The sequence below is a fragment of the Camelus ferus genome, chromosome 22 (genome assembly GCF_009834535.1).
Source record: "Camelus ferus isolate YT-003-E chromosome 22, BCGSAC_Cfer_1.0, whole genome shotgun sequence".
In the NCBI taxonomy this organism is placed as follows: Eukaryota; Metazoa; Chordata; class Mammalia; order Artiodactyla; family Camelidae; genus Camelus; species Camelus ferus.
The window spans coordinates 13035593-13056340 of NC_045717.1; the positions used below are offsets into that span (position 1 = coordinate 13035593).

General features: G+C 37.9%; 1 non-coding gene across 1 annotated transcript; it reads right to left on the minus strand.

The window, feature by feature from the left end:
* Positions 1–491: 491 nt before the first annotated feature.
* LOC116659149 lies at positions 492–594 on the minus strand. The gene has a single exon (XR_004314434.1). It is a non-coding gene; the product is annotated as a U6 spliceosomal RNA (small nuclear RNA).
* Positions 595–20748: the final 20154 nt, after the last annotated feature.

Genomic DNA, 20748 nt, shown 5'->3' on the forward strand with positions numbered 1-20748 from the left:
AATGAATGAAAGCATGACAGGACTCAAGCCGGCTGTCCAAGGATTTGACGGAAAGTGAGGAAAAAATATTGTGTAAATTCTTATTATGCAACAGCAGAAAGTTTGGCAACACTGTCACCTGAGATAACATGGGAAACAGGACACATACTTAATGAATTCAATGACTTACTAAGGAGATTTCTGGATGGTGTTGGAGATACCATCTGACCTATCCTCAATGCCTATAATAAAATGAAAGAGAAAAGCAATAAATCAAAGTATGAACTCTTCAGTTCTTGAATAGAATTTGAAGGAAATGTAAAGGGTCCAGGATATTCTTTCCAAGCAACCCAGTGTTCTCAAAGATATAGCCTTGGGGAAGAGATCAAATTCCGAGCATTGCAATAAAACACAGCCTCAAGGAATCCAAGTTTTGGCTGTAAGATCTTTTTTTTTTTTTAATTATTGAAGTGTAGTCAGTTACAATGTGTCAATTTTTGGTGTACAGCACAAAATACATGGAACACTTCATGAATTTGCCTGTCATCCTTGCACAGGGGCCATGCTAATCTTCTCTATACCATTCCAATTCTACTGTATGTGCTGCCAAAGCAAGCAAAGATCCTTTCTTAAGATGTGAAAAAGATTTAAGTCAGTACCTCAAACACCCTTTCACTTACAAAGAGAAGCTTCTAAAGAACATTAAAAGAGCATGCCTTACAGACCCTCTCAACCAGACAATAGTGCCTCTGAGACGCATAAGGATCCCAAAATCTATGGACAGAGAACAGATGAAGAAAGTTACTTGGCTGCGATATTGACTGTTTGAAGGAAATTACTACTCAGAGTGAAAGAACCAAGAGGTGCAGAGAATCATTCGAGAGCAAGACTGAGCCCCATTCTTGAAACTGACAATACGTACACAGCTGAATCTCAGAACTGCCACATACTTCTCATTCTCCTCCTTGACTGGACAGGGGTGTCTAATGTGTCTAGTCTCCATCACTGTATCTCACCTGTCTGTGTGTTGAGGATGGGAGGGAGGTCAGGCATTACCCCTCAAGCTCACAATTCTTCAGAACAGGAACTTTGCCCAAGTAACTGAATTCAAAGAGCCGCATCTGCTCCTGGACAGATAAATGAAACTGAAATGAGATCCTGGACCTCAACTCACCTCGAAGGCAGGTTATATGTTAGTTTTAAAAGAGGATGCAAAATCTTTGATACGTCTCTCATCAAGAAGTGGGGCTTACATACCCTCTCCTTGAAGTGAGATAAGCTAGTGGGTGTTTCAACTAATAGGATATAGCAGAAGTGATGCTAAATGACTTCCAGAGGGTAGTTCAGGAAAGGCTTCTGCCTTCTTCAGTGGACGTTTGATCACTGTGAGGCTGCTATCGTGGAGAGACCATCTACAAGCAATCCAGTTGACAGTTCCAGCTGAGTCCTCCTGCCAACCGTTCCCCCACCAAGGCTCTGGGATGTTGGTGAAGCCATCCTGGAGGTGCTGGGGCAGCCCTCACCAGCTGAATGCCATGAGGTGAGCTCCATTCGTAACGCACAGAAGGCTCACTCAGACAAGCCCAAGCCCTGCCTAAATTCTCAACTCAGAAAATCATTAAGATGTAATAAAATGTGTGTTGCTTTAAACTGACAAGTTTTGGGGTCGCTCACTACGTAGCCACAGAGAAATCAAACACTTAATGCTTCAAGCCATGTTTTAGAAGACCCACCATGAGGATTACAACCTCTTAAAAATAATAAGCTAGGTAATGTGGGGGCTACTGCTGGTGATGCCACTAAAAGAAGGAGTTAGTCCCAGATGATTTCAGCAAACCACAAAATAAAAACCCCTTTCTCTTAAAGGAGCACTGCCCCACAGATATACCCAGCCAGCCACAGTATCTTCCCTGTTCTTCACCAAGCTTCAAGCTGGGAAAGCCAAATTACAGAGAATTCTTCTTTCCTTCCTCTTTTTCATTGGTTTTCTCTGAAATATATGTATAGGTACTAAAAAAAACTAACTGAATTAAGTCTAAATCTAAATTCCTGACAAATATCAATGTAAACAAACAGAGAATAGTCTTTGGGTCCACAGGAAAATTTAGAAATTGAAAGCAAGGGGAGTAACTTGCTTTGCAAAAAGCCTCCTCTTGAGAACTAGAAATCAGGGTAATTTTTTTTTTTTTTTTTTTTTTTAATCCAGAGCCCAACTTCAGGGCTCCAATCATCCAATCATCTCTCTAAGCTTTGCCAATCCTCAATTGAGAGCCTAAGAAACTGAAAATCTGAGCAGAAATTTTTGTAGTCAACTCCTTTATCCATCCCAAATGGAAAATTCGATGCATCACAGAACCAAAATGTAATGATTAAGAACAAAATGCTTTGAGAAGGCAAAACAGAAGACTATTTCTGTGATCAAGAGATAGGCCTGGAAGGAACATAAAAGCACAAATACCCCAAAAAAGGATAAATTGAACTTCAACAAAATGTCTGCCCATCAAAAGATACCAAGTAAGAAAATGAATAAACAAACCACAGACTTGGAAAAACACCTGCAGCACATACAGCTGACAAAGGACTTGTATTCAGAAGAAAGAACCCCTAAAACTACCAATAAAAATACCCCCAAATTCCTAACTTATAAAATGGATCCAAGACTTAAACTGACACTTGACAGTGAAACATATTTATCTGGCCAAGAAAAACAAGAAAGTGTGCTCAACATTATTAGTCACCTAGAAAAAACAAATTAAAAACCGCACTGAGATACTATTTCAAACATGACAGACAATTGAAAACAAAATGTTGGTGAGAATGTGGAACAATCAGTTCTCTTTCTGTGTTAAGAATGTGAATGATACAACCACCTGGGCGGACTGCTGACATCTTTTGATAAATAAAACATAGAGCTGTCTTATGATCCAGCATGTCTACTCCTAGATACCCACAAGAGAAATGAAAATATATGTCTATACAAAGACTTGTACAAGAAATGTTTACAGCAACCTTATTCATAATAGCCAAATATTAAGGCAACCCAAATGTCCATGAAGAAGACAATGGAAAAACAAAATGTAGCTTAGCCACACAATGGAATATTACTCAGCAATAAAAAATAAAGTATTGATAAGCTGTTGGTCTTTGCTCCATAAATTCCACTTTCAGAAATTATAGAGGAAATAAATTAGAAAGATGTGCAAATTTTAACTACAAGACAGCCATTACAGAATGTTTATAATAGTAAGTAATTGAATCAACTGGAGTTTCTAGAATTAGGAAATAGATTAAATTAGCTGTAGTATATTCACGCAATGGGAAAATATCAAAAACTAAAACTAGGGAAGGGGGAGGGTATAGCTCAAGTAGTAGAGTGCATGCTTAGCATACAGAAGGTTCTGGGTTCAATCCCCAGTACCTCCTCTAAAAATAAATAAATAAGTAAACCTAATTACAGCCCTCCCCCTGCCAAACAAAATAAAATAAAGTAAACATGAAAGTTAAAATATAAGTAAATAAATAAAACTAGAATGCAGATTTATGGAAAACTGGTCACAACATATCAATTGACTACGCCAGCTTACAGAATAATATATAGTATTATATGTTATAGACAATGGATGAATGTCCACATAAAGTTATATTTAACAATAATATATGTGTATTTGTGTATGTGTGTCTCCTTGTGTGTGATGTGCTTGTGTCCCAAGTGTATGTATATTCTACAGTGGCAGCGTCAAAATATTTGCCATAGCCCTCATTGAGGCCATAAACCTTTCCTTTCTTTTTAGTCTCGACATTTTCTTCCACCAGGATAAATTCACCAAGAGGTGCTGGGTCAGGCATGAAGAGGCCCACTCCTTGCCCAGGGGAAAGAGCCACCAGGGCTGTGCTTCCACAGAGCCCATAGCCGGCCGCCACAATGTTGCAGCCCGGCTTCAGGGCATCCTTTTCAAAAGGTTCATCCTGTAAGGTCTTCCTGTAGAAGGGAAATATGGTTCCCATGGAAGCCAGGCAGTTGATGGAGGATCCATCCAGCAGGTCAGAGCAGACCACGTATTTCCCCAGGGGCACAGAAGGCAGAACCACCTAATCAGGTCACCTTCCCACCAACACGCTCTGTGGAAGCGGCTATGTGTGTCAGGTAACACCACGTCAAAAGCGATTTAGAGCCAAGGGATATCCTTACCAAAAGGTGCAATTCTGAAAACTCCTTTTAAATAAATATACATCTTTGGAAAGATATATGCCAATTTGCTACTGACAATTATCTCTGAATGGGAAACTCATGAGACAAGTGGCCATATATGTAGGAAAATACATGGAATTAAAGCAAAACTAAGTTAAAATGTATGCTTTTTGGAATATGCATTTATTGACCAACAGTCTTGCTGTATTATATTGTTAGGCTATAAAATAGTTCTATTCAAAACTTATTTCCACAACTGTATAAAATTCTTTCTAAAAATAAAAGCATATACACATGTTAATTTAAGCAAACTTGTTTCTATTAATTAGCTGTACATTTAAAAATAGCATTAAGAAAATCATTCTTACTTCATGTTTCTCCTATCATGTCACAGATATTGTTCAAAGTGTATGTTTTCCAGTGTAACCTATCATTAATTTACTAATAAAATTGCTTTCAATCTTCTTCAAATTTACATTTTACAGTTAACAGAATTTAAATTGTTGACATTTTCAATTGGTTCTTCTCTATCATTTTCTATTTATGGTCCAAGGTAAGCAAAACAAATTCTGCTAAATGGAGAACATTCTCATTTCTAACATTTTCATGTTCAAGTTTGTAAGTATTTCAGCCCCATATATTTATAGTGCTGACTTTTTGCCTCCATTAAGAGAATGTTTCTTCACAACCATTTCTACAAAATAAAAATCTTCAAATAAGTCTTCTCCATGTTTAGTTTACATCTTTCACCAAATATAAATTTTGAAAACTCATAGAATTACTCAAACTCAATAAGTACAAAATATAAAATTATATTCCTCTTCAGTTAAAAATAGGAGCTCCACCGAAAATGTTTCCCACAGTTTAAAATATTCCAAAGTGCAATTACAGAATTTCACATTCAAATCTTGTACACCATTTGGGGCATAATATTTACTTTGTTCTGATCTTCCCTTCTTTTTATAGAGATGCACCACTATAGTCTTCAGTTTATAAATTTTGTTTTGAACAATTACAGTTAGCTAAGAAGCATTAAGAGCTGATGTTTATCTTGGTGCTCCATTCGTAAATGCATTGATTAAATTTCCAACTGAGTTTGAATAAAATGTAACAAAAATTTAAGATGAATCATTATCAGAAAAGTTCAATATCATGGAAGAATATTTATGTTTATTTCCCAACATTTCAGAGTCTAAAACGTTTCTAAGATCTGATTGACGGTGGACAGCAAAGATGGAACACATGTGCCAGCTAAATTACTGTTTTGTTCTTATTCAGAAGAGCTTCCCACATAAAAACTTTGTAGTTCAGTTATTCTAAATTGTGCATGTATTCAAACGGTATCAATTTGACAACTCTTGCTTCTGTTACCACTGATAGACTAAGAACAATGATAAATTACATGTTCACCATGATGATTACCATGCACATTGCTCCAAGTTTCCTTAATTTAGTAACAGTATTGTTTTCCTGGGATGCTATTCTCCATTCTTCTTAGTAATACAGCAAAACTAAATAATTTTATTTTGCATGGTGAACCTTTTAACTGAATTTTATAAACACATCCACCATAACATCAGACATTTCACATTTGACAGAATGTATGTCCAAAGCCTTTACTTTGATTCCATAAATTGGATGGGGAAAAAAAACTGACTCCTAGTGGAATTAACTAGTTTTCTGTTTGAAGGATCCCAACACTCTGGTATAAACCTGACATAATCTAATGATTGAAAATATTCTTCTGCTAATACAGCCAACACATTCACAGCTACTGCTTAAGTTTTCATACATGCACAAGATAATCCAGAATAAAAACTGAATAAAAGCTATTTAAAACTGTCATTTTATCTAAATGATAAATGATATTTCACAGAGTGATATATAAACATACCATCTGCAATTACATATTAAATCACAGTCCTCAGGCACATTCTTCTTAATGTAACTGTTAACTTTTGAAGTAAATTCTGATGCTTCCTCATCATATTTGTCTTCTGTTTCCCACTAAGTCACAGATATCACTGTGGTCCCCATGGCAGGTAGTAACTGTCAACAAATATTCTGCATAAGCTAAATGTTCTTCACCAATTTTTTGCAACAGAAATTTAGTACTTAATTTAAGTATGCACTCTGTTTTTGAGCTCACTGAACCCCAATGGATGTATTTAAAAATTAAGTGTTACCAAACAAAATACACATTTGTATATCTCTCCATGTAATAAACAACAGTATCACTGGAGTAAAAATATTCAGAACATTCTCAATACTCTCAGGCTCTCTTTCCTGAATATATTTCACATACACTTAAACAATAGTTACTGATTCCTCCCACTAGTGATCTGGCAACTTCATGCATCCCACTAGCCACAGCACTAACTGGCACACCAAGTAGGGAGAACAATGAGTATTTCTTCCACTGGCACCAAGAAATGAGTTAGCAGTCTCTACCTATACTTGGGAGGTAGTTGTTAGCAAGTAAATGAAAAGGATACAAAATATAAGTAGATCATAACCAAGTATTTTGTCTTATTTTGCTTTGTTTCCCAGACTTAATCATGTAATCAAGCAAAACCTCTAATTGCTGCATGGCAGAAGCTGGAAGATCAAAGTGGAGATCTGTAAAACCTTAATATAGGTGCACTTTTCCAACAAACAGTTAGAAATCGGAAGTAAAGAAATAATATCATGTATAATACCATCAAAACATAAAACAGGATATGGGCAAGAGCTGGACACCAAAATCTACAATGCACTGCTGAGAACAAATTCTAAAGACCTAAATAAAGGCATAAGAAATTGTGATCACGGTTTGGAAAACTCATGATCAGTAAGATGTCAATGCTTCTAAAGTTGCCTTAGAGATTGGCTCCACCAAACTCAACCAAAACATCAGCAGATTCTTCATAGAAACTGAGGAGCTGATTCTAAAATTTATATGGAAAGACAAAGGAAATTTTAAAAACCCAAACAATTTTGAAAATGAAGAACAGAGCTATAGAACTTACAGGACTAGATTTCAAGACATCCTAGAAAGTAACAATAATCAAGGCAGCATGGTAGTAGACACGAAAATCAAGAAACAGAACAGAGAGGGGAAAATACACAAGTGCACCTATGTATAAATTCACTCATGTGGCATTCTGGAAAAGGCAAAACCACTGGGTCAGAAAACAGGTCAGTGATGTCCAGGGAACAGGGGTAAGAGAGGAAGCTTGACTGCAATGAGGCAAAAGGGAACAATTTTGTGGGGATGGAAATGTTCTACCTGTATTGCGTTGGTGGTTATGCAGCTGTCTGCATTTCTCAAGTCACCAAACTAAACACTTTTAAAACGTGTATTTTATCGTATGTCCATTTTACCACAACAAACCTCACTTTTAAATAGGAGTAAGAAAAAGGAAACCTCAACTGAGTATCATTTCCTCCTGGAAATACTACTCGCCTTCAGTACTTTCAGCCTGGCATCTCACTCCAGCAGTTAAATAGCCATCCTCTTTGATGAGCCTCTACCCTCGTGCTTAGTACTCTAGATTAAACTCACTGCTGTTCCTGTCTGTTCTCCCACCGGATCAGGCTTCTTGAGAGGATTTTTTTCCCCCTCAAAGCTGTATCTCCAAGCTTAAAGTTCCATCTGACACACGAAGATCATCAAAAATTGTTGGGAGAAGGAAAGAAAGAATGAATAGAGGGGAAAAAAAAAGACTCCTTTCCCTCATGTTTTCTCTTCCAACCATCCCTTGGGGGATAAATGTTTTCTTCTGTCATTCTGTAGACACCCAAGCTAATCTTCACAATAAAAATGTCCTGGATTTATGTTTTAAAATGAACTTGGGATTCTGTTTGTATTCAGGTATGGTGAGGCCGACAGATCAGGAGATGACTGTCACTGAAAAGACAGTGTCTCCTACCGTTCCCAAGAGAAGGAAGCAGGCCACATCATGCAGGGCCGCCAGAGAAGCACTGGGGTCCGTCAGGAGGCAGAAAGAGTGAGGGGGAAGGAGGGAAGGAAGGGCAAAAGCCTCCTGTGTGGTTTTCAGGAGGGAACGGGCAACGTACAGGCAGGCAGCTGGGCAGGTTCAGACTGCAGGGTCTGAGTAACTCCAGTGGGCTGTGGGCTGTAAGGCAGACTCTCTACTAGTTTCTAGTACCTGGTCTTGGGATGATTCAGGACAAAGGGATTGTGTCTCAAAATTCAGGAGCCTGATGAAAGGAGGCAGAAAGGGATATGGATTCAGGATTGGTTGCTTTGCAAGTCAAAGGGAAGCTGAAAGGCAAGTATTCCTTATCTCTAGAAATGGGGTGGGCTCCTTCTGCCTCCCACTCCCTCACCCTCCACCCCGATCAGTGAGGCCCGTATGACATACATGAAAAATACAGAAAATAAGAAAATACAGTTAATATCATTTATATAGGATCCTTCCTGTATACATTATAGTTTATTCCATAACCTGAGAATAAAACTAGACGTGCACTGGTTATCTAGGTGTTATCACTATTCTCAGTCTACAAAATCCGTCCAACATCTTGCTAACTATCAAGTGAAAAACTGCTTAGATGATGTGCTAAGGCATAGTTCTCTATATTCTGAAATAAGCACAATGTAAACATTGAGACAGAGATTTAATTTGTGTATGGAAAGATGGATTACACAGTCAACTTCTTTAACTTTTATTTCCTACTGTGAATCAACCAAAGCTATGCTTTCGTGCCTCCCAGGATAAGTAATAGAAAATGCCACAGACGCAAACTGCTGAGTTATCCTCACCCTTGTTCTTTTATTTAATATCATGTCCGTGTGATTTCATTTAATAAAAGATACAAGGGCTGAGAAAACACAATAGTGTGTCTCTGCATGTAAAGATATAGGAGAAATCAATTACAGTATGTTAGAAAGCATAGTATATTCTTATGTACATTTTGTTTACAGTATTAGGAAAAGGCCACTACTATATTAGACTCCAAAATATATTTACTTTAATATAAACTCCACTATAACAGAATAACAAGTTTTTTTAATCACTGTTCTCAGACTATTAGGTTTTCATTTCTGACGTCTCTCCTACACGACTGCTTTTTGGCATTATTCAGGGTTAAAGCTGGGAACAACAATAATTAAATATGAGACCATCAAACACTTTCATCATAAGGTTCTCAACTGCTAGGTAAATGCATAAAATAACATACTCATTCAGGAAACTTGTTTTGTGTCTCAAATGGCCTCTCTCAATTGCTCTCTCATTTCCAAAAATGTAAATATAAACACTGGTAAACTCTAAAAAAGAGCTTTTAAACATGACCTATAATCACAGTAGTAGTATTTGTGGGGAGGGTATAGCTCAGTGGTAGAGTGCATGCTTAGCACGCACGAGGTCCTAGGTTCAATCCCCAGTCCCTCCATCTAATAAATAAGTAAATACACCTAATTGCCCCCCGCAAAAAACAAAACAAATTAAAAAAAATAGTAATATTAAACAGCTAATACTTGATATCTTACTACATGCTTACTAAGGTTCTAAAATATAGTATTTCATTTAGTCCTCCAAATACTGCACGAGGGATAAGTTTATGCCATCCCCATTTGCAGATGGAGAATGTGAGGGACAGAGAGATTAAGAAATTCACTCTGCCACTCAGCTACTCAGTGGCTAAACCCAGGATTTAAACGAAAGACTCCCAAACCTATACTTCTCACTACTCCGTTAACGTTGGACCTCAAGTGCAAGCTGCTTGGTTGGAGAATTTTCCCCCAGAAACTGTTTATAGCCCTAGGAGTACCCACAAAAGCAGAGCGTACCCATATAAAAGTATGAATACTATTGTACACAATCTGACCGTCATGTGTAAAGTTGCTTCTGGGAGACAATACATTAAAAGATTTTTATTCTTGGCATAGCAAGAATAGATTTTTGGATTTATGTAACTGGATAATGGACACTTTCCCTTCCCCCTGTGCCCTACTAAATCTTAAAACAGCCAATTATGTGGGGTTTTGAGATCTAACAAGAAAGTGAAATAAGGGTAATTTTCACCATCGAGGGGACAGAGACAGGCAATTCTAGGAAGACTAACATAACTATAACAGGTACAGTAGAAGAGGAGAATCAGCTGCAAGTTTGTTTTGGGGAGAATACATTTCTGTCATACATTAAGTACCTATAGTTTCTAAACCCTTGCTAGATATTTTATATATGACCTCTAATCCTTAAAGCATTCTTGAAAAGTAAATACAGGTATTTTTTATTCTATAGTTCAGGGTCATTTCAACTGATGCTAATGAAAAGGTGGTTCACGTAGCCAGGGAAGCAGTAGAACCGGTCTCTGAACTCCTGGATGTCCAGAGCTAAAATCTCCCCTACGGTGTGCTCACTGGGGATGAAGGATCTCTGACAAGGGCAATTAACTGTTAGCCTGGAGGCCACGGTTGTTCCACAGTCATCTTTTATTTGGTGCTCCAAGTGTTTTAAGTAATTTTTAACTTAAGTTGCTGTGCTCACCAATTTGTTACAGTCCCCCCCACCCTGCCACATACACCATCTCTTACACCCAGCTTCCAATACAGTTACATTAATTTTGTGGCTCCTGAAAGAATTTAAGAAGACTGGAGGAAGATGATATATCAAGATACTCTACAGAAGCTCTTCATTAAACGCTTCACATGTATTACCCGACATTTCATCATAATAACCACCCAATGTGTTAGACATGGTTATTCCCATTTTACAGATAAGTAAATTTTTTAATTTGCCTAAGGTCTCATAGCTCTCTCATGGTAACGCTGGGATTTGAATCCAAGTCTTTATCACTCCAGTTGCATGCTTCTAACTACCAGCTGTACTGCTTCCACTAGAGGATCACACTGTAAATGTTTCCATGGAAAACAACTCCTACACTAAAAGCATGAGAATATGCTCTAAGAACTAGCACAGGCAGATGATCCACTTTTTCAGTGAACTCTCCATACCTTTAAAGAAGCATCAGCCCAAATTTCAATTCAACTCAATTTCATGAACCTTCTAGGGAGAAAACCTTCACCCTAGGAGGTTGATTTAATTGTCCAGGGGATTTGAGGCTGAATATTCTGTCCTTTGATTTCACTCTTGAATCACGGCCCCTATGTCCTCCTGTCACTGTGAAGACTCCAGCATCTCATCTCTAGACAGCAGAAGGGCAAGTGTGTGAGAAGGGAGGAAGCTGATGTATTAAAGCGAACTGCAACCTGAGCAGAGGATTGATGGTGGCTTCAAGAGAATGTGTTCTCCCATCCACTCACAAGTGTAATTTAAAGAGGATTTTTCAAGGCATGGATAGACACCATTACTCACATCAATTCCCACTGCCTTCTCCCCCTATAACTCTTTACCAATTCCAGTCCACAGCTATTCTGCCCTGTTTAATCAACAACACGCCTTTGAGAAGTATTCTCCAGCATCCCCAAATGAATTTCTTATAATGCAAATTGAATGAAGTGGTGAAAATGATAAATATGTCTGCAGTGGAACAGATTTGTTTCAAGCTGTAAGATCTGCCTGAGGGTAAAAGGGACTTCCCAAACAAACTACGACAACCTCGGATTTGAAATGATCTATTTTGACCATCATCTTACTCTCAAGTATTTTTTTCCCCGTAGGGGTTTTTTTTTTCCTGTGGAAGTTTTGATCTACAATATTTTGTAATATTGAGGCAAATTCTCTGCTTTGAAAGTAACGTTATAAATAAGCTCAAGGACATCAGTTTATGCAAGACAAAGGTTTCATGAACTAAAATGCATTTGTGATTCATGGTGTTTTCTAAGCCGTTCCCCAGATGAAAATGGCGGTAGACAGGAAAATATACCCCCAAAGATGTCAATGTCCTAGTCCATAGATCCTGGGAATATTCTATGTTACCTGTCAAGGGTACTAAGGTTGCAGATGGAATTAAGGTTGCCAATTAGGCGACCTTGAGATGGAGAGATTAACCTGGATTGTCTTGAGTGGGTTCAATGGAATCACAAGGACCTTTCAAGGGAAAAGGGAGAACCAGGAAATCGAGTGGCAGAGGGACATGAGAAAGGAAGGCAGGTGGCCTACAGAAGCTGGAAAAGGCAAGAAAACAGATTCTCCCTTACAGCCTCCAGAAAACAGTGCAGCCCTGCCAACACCTTGATTTTACCAGTGAGATCCTTTTAAGATTTCTGATGTTCAGAACCATCAGATAACAGTATTTTAAGCCACTATGTTTGCGGTAATCTCTGAGAGCAGCAAAAGAAAACAATACAGATATTGGTACCTGGAAGTGGGATGATGCTGTAAGGAACTCGGAAAAACGTAAAAGTGGCATTGTAACTGGGAAATGTGAAGAGGATGGAACAATTTTGGGGATCATAACAGGAAAAAACCTAGACTGCCTCAGAGTGTTAACAGAAACATGGATGATAATAAATCTGCTAGTGACAAATCAGAAAGAAACAAAGAATGGTAGAGAAACATTATATGTCTCAGAGAATACCTGAATCATCATGAATTAAACCATCATGAACAGACTGTTGGCAATGGAGGTGTGAGTATTACATCATTATATGTCTGCCAAACATGAAAGATGACACTGATGTATATACTTTATATATATATATACATATAAAACTTTGTAACTTTGTTAATTCTTTCTAAGAATTATTGAGAGGCCAATAGGAATTCTGATGAAAACTCAGGAAATAGAAGTAAAAATCTTGACAGAGGTAAGTAACCCCAGGCATAATTTATTTTAAAGCAGATAAGTTTCATTATAAAATTCCAACTGCTCTTAATGAGAAGGACTCCCCAGGCTCCAAATCCAGATGGGTTTAGATGTGCAGGTTGGGATAGATGCCTGGGAGAGCAGAAGTACTCACACAGTTATGGGTCAAAGTATGTTGATGGTGTAAAGACCTCAGAACGTGGTCCAGCAAGGTGGGGCACTCCTTGGGCAGAAAGGGGAGATGTGAGAAACCGTGGAGCAGAAAGCCCAAAAGAGACGAGTAAATTAAAATATTAAAAATTGAAAACTGACATCTCAACAGTTAATATAAATGTGAAAAGGTGTTGGACCTCATTAGTCATAAGGAAAATGTAATTAAAATCAGAACTGAGTACCACTACACCAAGTAAAAAAACTGACAATATAAGGATTAACAAGAACGAAGAACAATGGAAATTCTCTTAAGCTACTTTTAAGAAGTGAACTACACAACTCTGACCTAGCAACTTCACTTCAAAGTATATATCCAAGTTCAGAATTACACACGTCATGGCTGTCACCTGGAAACAACCGGAATGTTGATCAGCAATGGAACAGACACACCATTTGTGCTCTGCCCATACAATGCAATACTGCACAACAATACAAATAAGTGAACTACAGCTGCACGTAACAGCTTGGGTATTGAACGTATACTCACAAACATATTGAGTTAAAGAATCCAGATACAAAAGAATCTATGATGTGTGACTGTCCACTGGAAAACAGAAAAAAAGAAAAGCTACCCTATAGAATTTAGGAATGGATACTTAGGTGTAAACTTTAAAGGAAGAGCAGGGCAGTAATTCCCATCAAAGGCAGGAAGATGGTGACCTTCAAGAAACGTTGGAAGGGACAGGATGAGGGGTTCAGGCATGGTGGTGATAATTCCTTGACCTGGGGAGTAGTCACCCAAGTATTCATCTTTGTTTTATGTACTTTTCTGCACGTCGGTTGTATCTTACAACAGTAATAATGACAGAGAGGAAATTTAAAGTTGAAAGTAGGAAAATCAGAGTGCTAAAGGTCCTCAAAATCACCACAGACAATTCTGTTTACATCTTAGCTACCTTTTTGCAAGACAACATGGGTATAAGCTCAAGTCATGATTTTTACCCCACAGATGTAAGTCAGTACCACTAGGCATTACGATGCATTTGAAATTACTTTCCATAAACATGCACGTACGTTTCTTTGTCTCCTTTTAAAATCTTTAATTCAGAGAGTATTCCAGACTTGGAAGCATCGGCACAGAATAACAGCATTCTAAAACATGTCACTATGTCCATTATCTCTGTGGCACTGGACCTGGCCACTGCAGTTACAGACTTCTACCTAAATAGGGAGGGAGGAAAAGAGTATTTTTTTTTTAAGCAACAGCTCTTCCGCATATAGTGTGCGTGAATGAGTAATTGTAGACTAATGGAATCATACTTATTTGTCCTACAAGTTACTGCAACTAACTCTCACATATTTCAGCAAGTGAATATGATATGATCATTATTATCTCTAATAGTAGTTTCAGGAGCCCAAAGAATAAAGCCAAAAACCTAACCCTCGGATGAGACCTTTAGATGTACTTCCTTGGTACAAGAGAATGCAGTATCAGTATTCCATGTGTAAGTAAGTTCAGTTAACAACGAGTTATAATTGCAAAGGGATATGAAAATTAGTTTAAACAAGTCAGTTAAATCATAAACATTTCAGAAATATGAGGATGTGTTTGTAATTCAATTAGTGTGTTAATATACTAATAAATTTACTGATTTGAACAGTATCTTAATTGTATAGTAGGGCTCCAGGAGAAAAAAAAATAGTATATCTTAATTGTCATAAAGGGAGCTTTGGCTGCAGTATGACTACATAAGTTTGGAGAAAATTATCCATGGTAATGAGATCAAAATGCTGCCATCTAGAATAATAAATAAGGTTACTTGATGGTTTGACTAATAAAAATGCATCCAAGGGACAGGGGAAATGACTGAGCACAGTGTTGTCTGCCAGACACTAATTACACTAAGTTCCTGATGGGAGAGAATGGGACATTTTCTATTATAACCAAAAAAACCACTTCCATAGTTTAAACACTCAGATAATCACGGGATTAAAATATTCCAGGGATAATTCTTTATTGCTACCTCAATTACCACAAATTAAGCTGATATTAATATACTTTACTGCTGCTCAGCCTTAAGTGAAATCAGTTGCACTTCACATATAACTCAAGGGAGTGAGCTGATCTCCTATTTCTGTGTAATTACCTGTAATTTATGGAGCACAGGGAGACCTGTGAGCAGCCTCGTCAAGGTCACCTAAGAAGGTTGAATTGCATTGTTTTCAGTCACCATCTGTGATCTGGGCCGAGGCTGCCATCTCTCCACCTGCTTCAAGAGGAAGGGAACCTTCCCCAGCACGGGGGACAGATGACCAAATCCTCAGGCCAAGGGGTACAATGACCATGAGCTTTATACAAAGTGTGCGTTTTAAAGAGTAGCTGGCATACCAACGAAAACGCTGAAATGGATTTTTTTTTTAAATGGGTTTCCGTGCTAATTTCAACATTTTAAATCAACTGGAATGCCTGCAAAGAATTCTGACAACCCACCATGGATGAATCCCAACTTCCTTCTGCAAATTTGGCCCACTCCTTAGGACTTCTACTCTACTGCAGGAGATGTGCAGCATCCTCTCCAGCACTCCCCAGCGTGGCCAAACTTCCAGCTATCTTAAACATCACAAAAAGCCGCAGTTACTCCACAGAGATTTCTCATTTTTTACCTCACTCTAGTAAAATTCATTTTGAGTATTTTCTATTTGAGTCCATGCTTGTTTGCTTACTTCACAAAACAAAGACAAAAGCAAAAAAAAAACCAAAAAACAAAAAACAAAAAAAACAGAAAAATTTCTTCTGTATAGCACAGGGACCCATATTCAGTATCTTATAATAACTTTAATGAAGAAGAATATGAAAATGAATACATGTATGTATATGCATGACTGGGACATGGTGCTGTAAACCAGAAATTGTCACAATGTAACTGACCGTACTTCAGTAAAGAATAAATAAGTAAAATAAAAATGAAAAAACAAAATAAAACAAAAAAGTCAAGTGGAAAAGCATTTGGGAAATGACATGCAGGGTGAATCACTAAACCCAGCAACGCACTGGGAGTAGCTGAATGTGAGGGGAAAAGGCAATCTGGGGTTTCTTGGTGAGCACTGTGTGCAGAATTTTCATAAAACAATAGCATTTTGTAAGCCAAAACCAGGAAGCTAGATTGAAAATGATATCATATTAATTAATTTAACAAATACATAATAAGCACTTACTTTGCGCTGGCCAGTAGAATGCAACAGGGCCCCTAATGGCCTGGAGTTCACAACTCCAAGTTTATTGCTTAGAAAATAGATGGTAATAAGCAAGTAAGAGTAAGCATAAAATATAAATGAGAAATGAGGACAAACATAAGGCAAGATAATGAAAAAAGGAAAAGTAATACTGAGAGGGAGATTTTTTAATTATGGTGAGAAAAGAAGGCTTATCTAATAACCAGTATTTGGCCACAAGTAAGAGAGAGAAAGCCAAGTGGCTAACGGAGAAGGGAAGTTTCAGGCAGAAGAAAAAGGATGTGAGGTAGGGCCATGACATGAAGGTGTGCTTGCCAAGTTTGAGGAAAACAAAGGAGGTCAGTACAGGTGAAGTTTAGGAAGTAGAGGAGAAAGCTGGAGAACGTGGTATCTGAGAGACCACAAAGGACCACGTATCAAAAGGTGTTGCCAGCCACTGCAACAAAATTTTCTTTTGCTCTGAGTGATATGCCTGTGTTATCGGAAGCCACTGGAAGATGCTGTGATCTAACGTGCTTCAAAAGAATCACGCTGGCTACTGGATTGCAAACAGATGTCAGCATAGGGGATAGAACACTTAGGAGGCTACTACAATGATTCAAGTGAGAAATAAAGGTTGTTAAATCAGGAAGAGAACAGTAGAGGTTGCTAGAAAACATCAGAATCCTATGTATACATTAAAGGTAGAACTAACTAGATTTTCTTGTTGGAAGGAAGATAGGAGAAAAAGTCAAGAGTCGTGGACAAATCCAAGATTTTGGTACAAGGAGTTGGAAGGATGAAGTTCTTCTTTACTGAGATGGAAAAGACAAGAAGAAACAAGCTGGGATGGAGAGAGGAAATGGCAGTTAAATCTCAGATGTATAAAGTTCGGGATGCCAATCTGCCATCCACATGGGACTCCTGGGAGAGCAGCCAGATAGATGAGCCCATACTGGTTGAGACTGGAGACAGAAATTTAGAAATCATCGGTTTTTAAATAGTTTTAAAAGCCAGAGTCTGGGTAAGATGACTCTGAAATGAGAGTAAACAGAGAAGGGAAGAGATCCAAGGACTAAGATGAGGAAACATTAGCAAAGGAGATGCACAAGTATCTAGTCTCTAAGAGGGAAACAATAACCCAGAATCGAAGTGTTACATCTGAGGTCCAGAAAGAGAAAGACTAAGGTGTGACCATTGGATTTAGCCCTGTGGAGGCCATTGGTGATTTCTGCCACACATTTTCAGTGGAGTAGTGGGCATAAAAACTGCTCTGAGTATTTTCAAGGAATTTAGGAGCAAGATACTCTTTCAAAGAGTTTTACAAAAAAAAAAGGGGGGGGGGGGAGTCCAGAAAAATAAGGCAGCAACTAGAACGAACTATGAAGCCAGGAAATGTTTTTTCAGATGTGAGAAATTATCGCATATTTGCATGCTGTTAGAATAAATCAGGAAAGAGGAAGTGAGAGGGGGAAACTGCTCCAGCACAAGTGTTGAGTTTGGCCTTACAGAGAAACACAGGTTTCATTCCTAACAACGAAGGAAAGATACATTACACGGGGAGACTTTCAACTTGACTGCTGCTGTCAGAGTGGGACGTTAGAAATTTTCTTTTGAGTGCTCCTACCTTCCCAGTGAAATAGAAAGCAAGGTTATCAAATGAGAATGAAAATGAGAATGTATGTGTTGAAGGTTTAATAAAAATTGAGAAGATAGGAAATAGTCATCTAGGAAGAGTGAAAGAATAAATGGACTAAGAGAACGAGGTAGAATGGCTCAACAGCAGACAGGCCCCCCTTGAATAAAGTGCCCATAGATTTCAAGTAAGACTATTCAACATAGTTTTTTTTTTTCTAGTCATGCTCAACTATATAGGTCCAGAAGTAGAAAGCTGGATTCAACCAGGATTAAGTGTTACCATGTAAATACAATGAAGGGATAGAGGAAGAAAGGCCAGCGTAGTTGAGAGTGTATTCAGAGAAGTAATTCAAAAGGCAGACCTGTTCAAGAATAACCAAAGACCAGCAATATCTGAGCTGAATCTATTAGTCTGCCACGCCAGGGAAAGTCACTCTGGAGTGGACAGTGAGCTCCTCTGACTATGAGGTCTAAGACTAGATACAGGGCAAGAAGGAAGAATTTTTATCCAAGTACAACAGGATTCTGAAAAGCACTTTTTGATAACAAGGAAAAGCAGTGAAAGCATTTCTGAGGACTGGTCGTTATCTCAGCACGACTGGTCATTTGTGTGAGAATAAAACAGGACCTGATTCTCAACAAGATGGCATAAAGTAACTTAGCGTCAAACTCGCTTAGAGTTAGGCGTGATCCAGTCCTAATGAACAGGTATGAGACTGGATTACACTTAGGGTCAAGCAATGGTCAAACCCTGAAGTGCAGTACAAGGTTTGAGCATAGATATTTTATATGGAGACCAGAGAACCCAAGCTAAGAGTAACAATGAAAATGTGATATTAATGTAGAGTTAATGGAGTGAAAAAATTGTTGGCAGTATTAGAGGAAGTGAGCAAGAAATATGATGGCTGGAGAGTAGTTCTTATAATTAATATTATGGAAGGGATGTAATTTTAGAAAATCTCAAAGTCTGGGGTTCAACTAAGGGAATTTATGGCTATAGAAGGTAAGGACAAGATCTCTGAAAGAGGAGTCGGGAACTTGGAAATCAGGGTGGTGAAAGATTTATTAACATAAACACTAAAATCATGCAACCCAATGTTTATAGCAGCACTGTATACAATAGCCAAGACATGGAAGCAATCTAAATGTCCATCAACAGATGACTGGATAAATAAGTTTTGGTATATCTATACAATGGATACTACTCAGCAATTTTTTAAAAAGTATAGAATAATGTCATTTGCAGAAACATGGATGGACCTGGAGATCATCATTCTAAGTGAAGCCATAAATAGAAACAAAAATACCATACGGTATCACTCATATGTGGAATTTAAAATAAAACAAAACAAAGCATAACAAAAAAGAATACACTAATGAACTCATCTGAAAAACAGAAACAGACTTGCAGACACAGTAAACAATCTTACGATTACTAGGGAAAAGGGGTGGGAAAGGATAAATTTGGGAGTTTGAGATTTGCAAATGCTAACCATTATCTATAAAAATAGATTAAAAAAAATTTCTTTTGTATAGCACAGGAAACTATATTCAATATCTGGTAATCACCTTTCATGAAGATTATGAAAATGAATATATGTATGTATATGCATGACTGGGACATTATGCAGTATACCAGAAATTGATACATTGTAACTGACTATACTTCAATTAAAAAAGAAAATTAAAAAAAAACTAAAATCAGTCATAATGATGATGGGAAAGCATTCGAGAAAATGACTGAGCTAGGAGCTAAAATCTTCACCAAATGAGGAGGTGATGCATTTATGAAGACTACAACAAAGGAGGGGTAGCAGGAGTGCAGTCAGATCCTTTGGGTTTCAAGACTGGAAAGTTTTGGAGGGAGAGAGAGAGAGAGACAATGATCTCTAAGAGACAATGATAAAGGTGTCTCTCTAATGATATACACCTTTAGAAAGAGCAGAAAGAGGTGAAAGAGGGTGAAGATGAAGTCAGATTACAGGATGTGCAGATTAAATAGGAATGAAAGTTCAGGTCGTGAAAGATGACCTGGGAAATCTTAGGCTTCTTGAAGAGGCTGAAGCATATAAAAATGAAGGGGATATGGGATTATTCCTGGTGGACTTCAACCCAGATTTCAGAGGAGAGACCAAAGAATGGAGGAGGAGAGAGAACTGGAGCTCTTGACATAATTGAGCTCTGGAGCTCCATTATGATGTCTTTTGGCTCTTCTTTTTTAGCTGTCACTGCATTATCCCTAGAAAAATGATTCTATGCTTTGTTAAGAGTTTCCCATAGCGGGGAGGGGATAGCTCAAATGGTAAAGTGCATGCTTGGCATGCATGAGGTACTGGGTTCAATCCCCAGTACTTCTTCTAAAAAATAAATAAACCTGATCACCTTCCCCCCAGGGGAAAAAAAAATTTTTTTAAATAATAATAAAAAAATTAATAAAATTTTAAAAAAGGAGTTTCCCATAGTCCTTGGCAACCATCGCCTGCTTTAAGAAATTATTTGCATAAGAAAACTGGTTCTTCTGTGGAATCAGTCATTACATATCCTCAACAGAGGCCTGAATTACTTACCCCTTTTATCCAGAGCACTCAAATATGCATTATCCAACAAGTTACATCTTACAAACTCTTATTTTGCACTGAGGTGAGCCGAAAAGCACAGATAAACTCTGAAACTGTAATTTCAAGTTTCCTGCCTTTCCTTTAATCAGCATTCAATTGTCAACCAAACTTTCCATTTTACTTCTGTCTCTTAAAACTCGGCCCCAATTTATCACTTTCTTAAATTGTTTCTTTCTTCAAAAACAAAGTTCCCAGGCACCTAATATGTGTTATGTGCCGCGGAAGATACAAAGTTGAAGA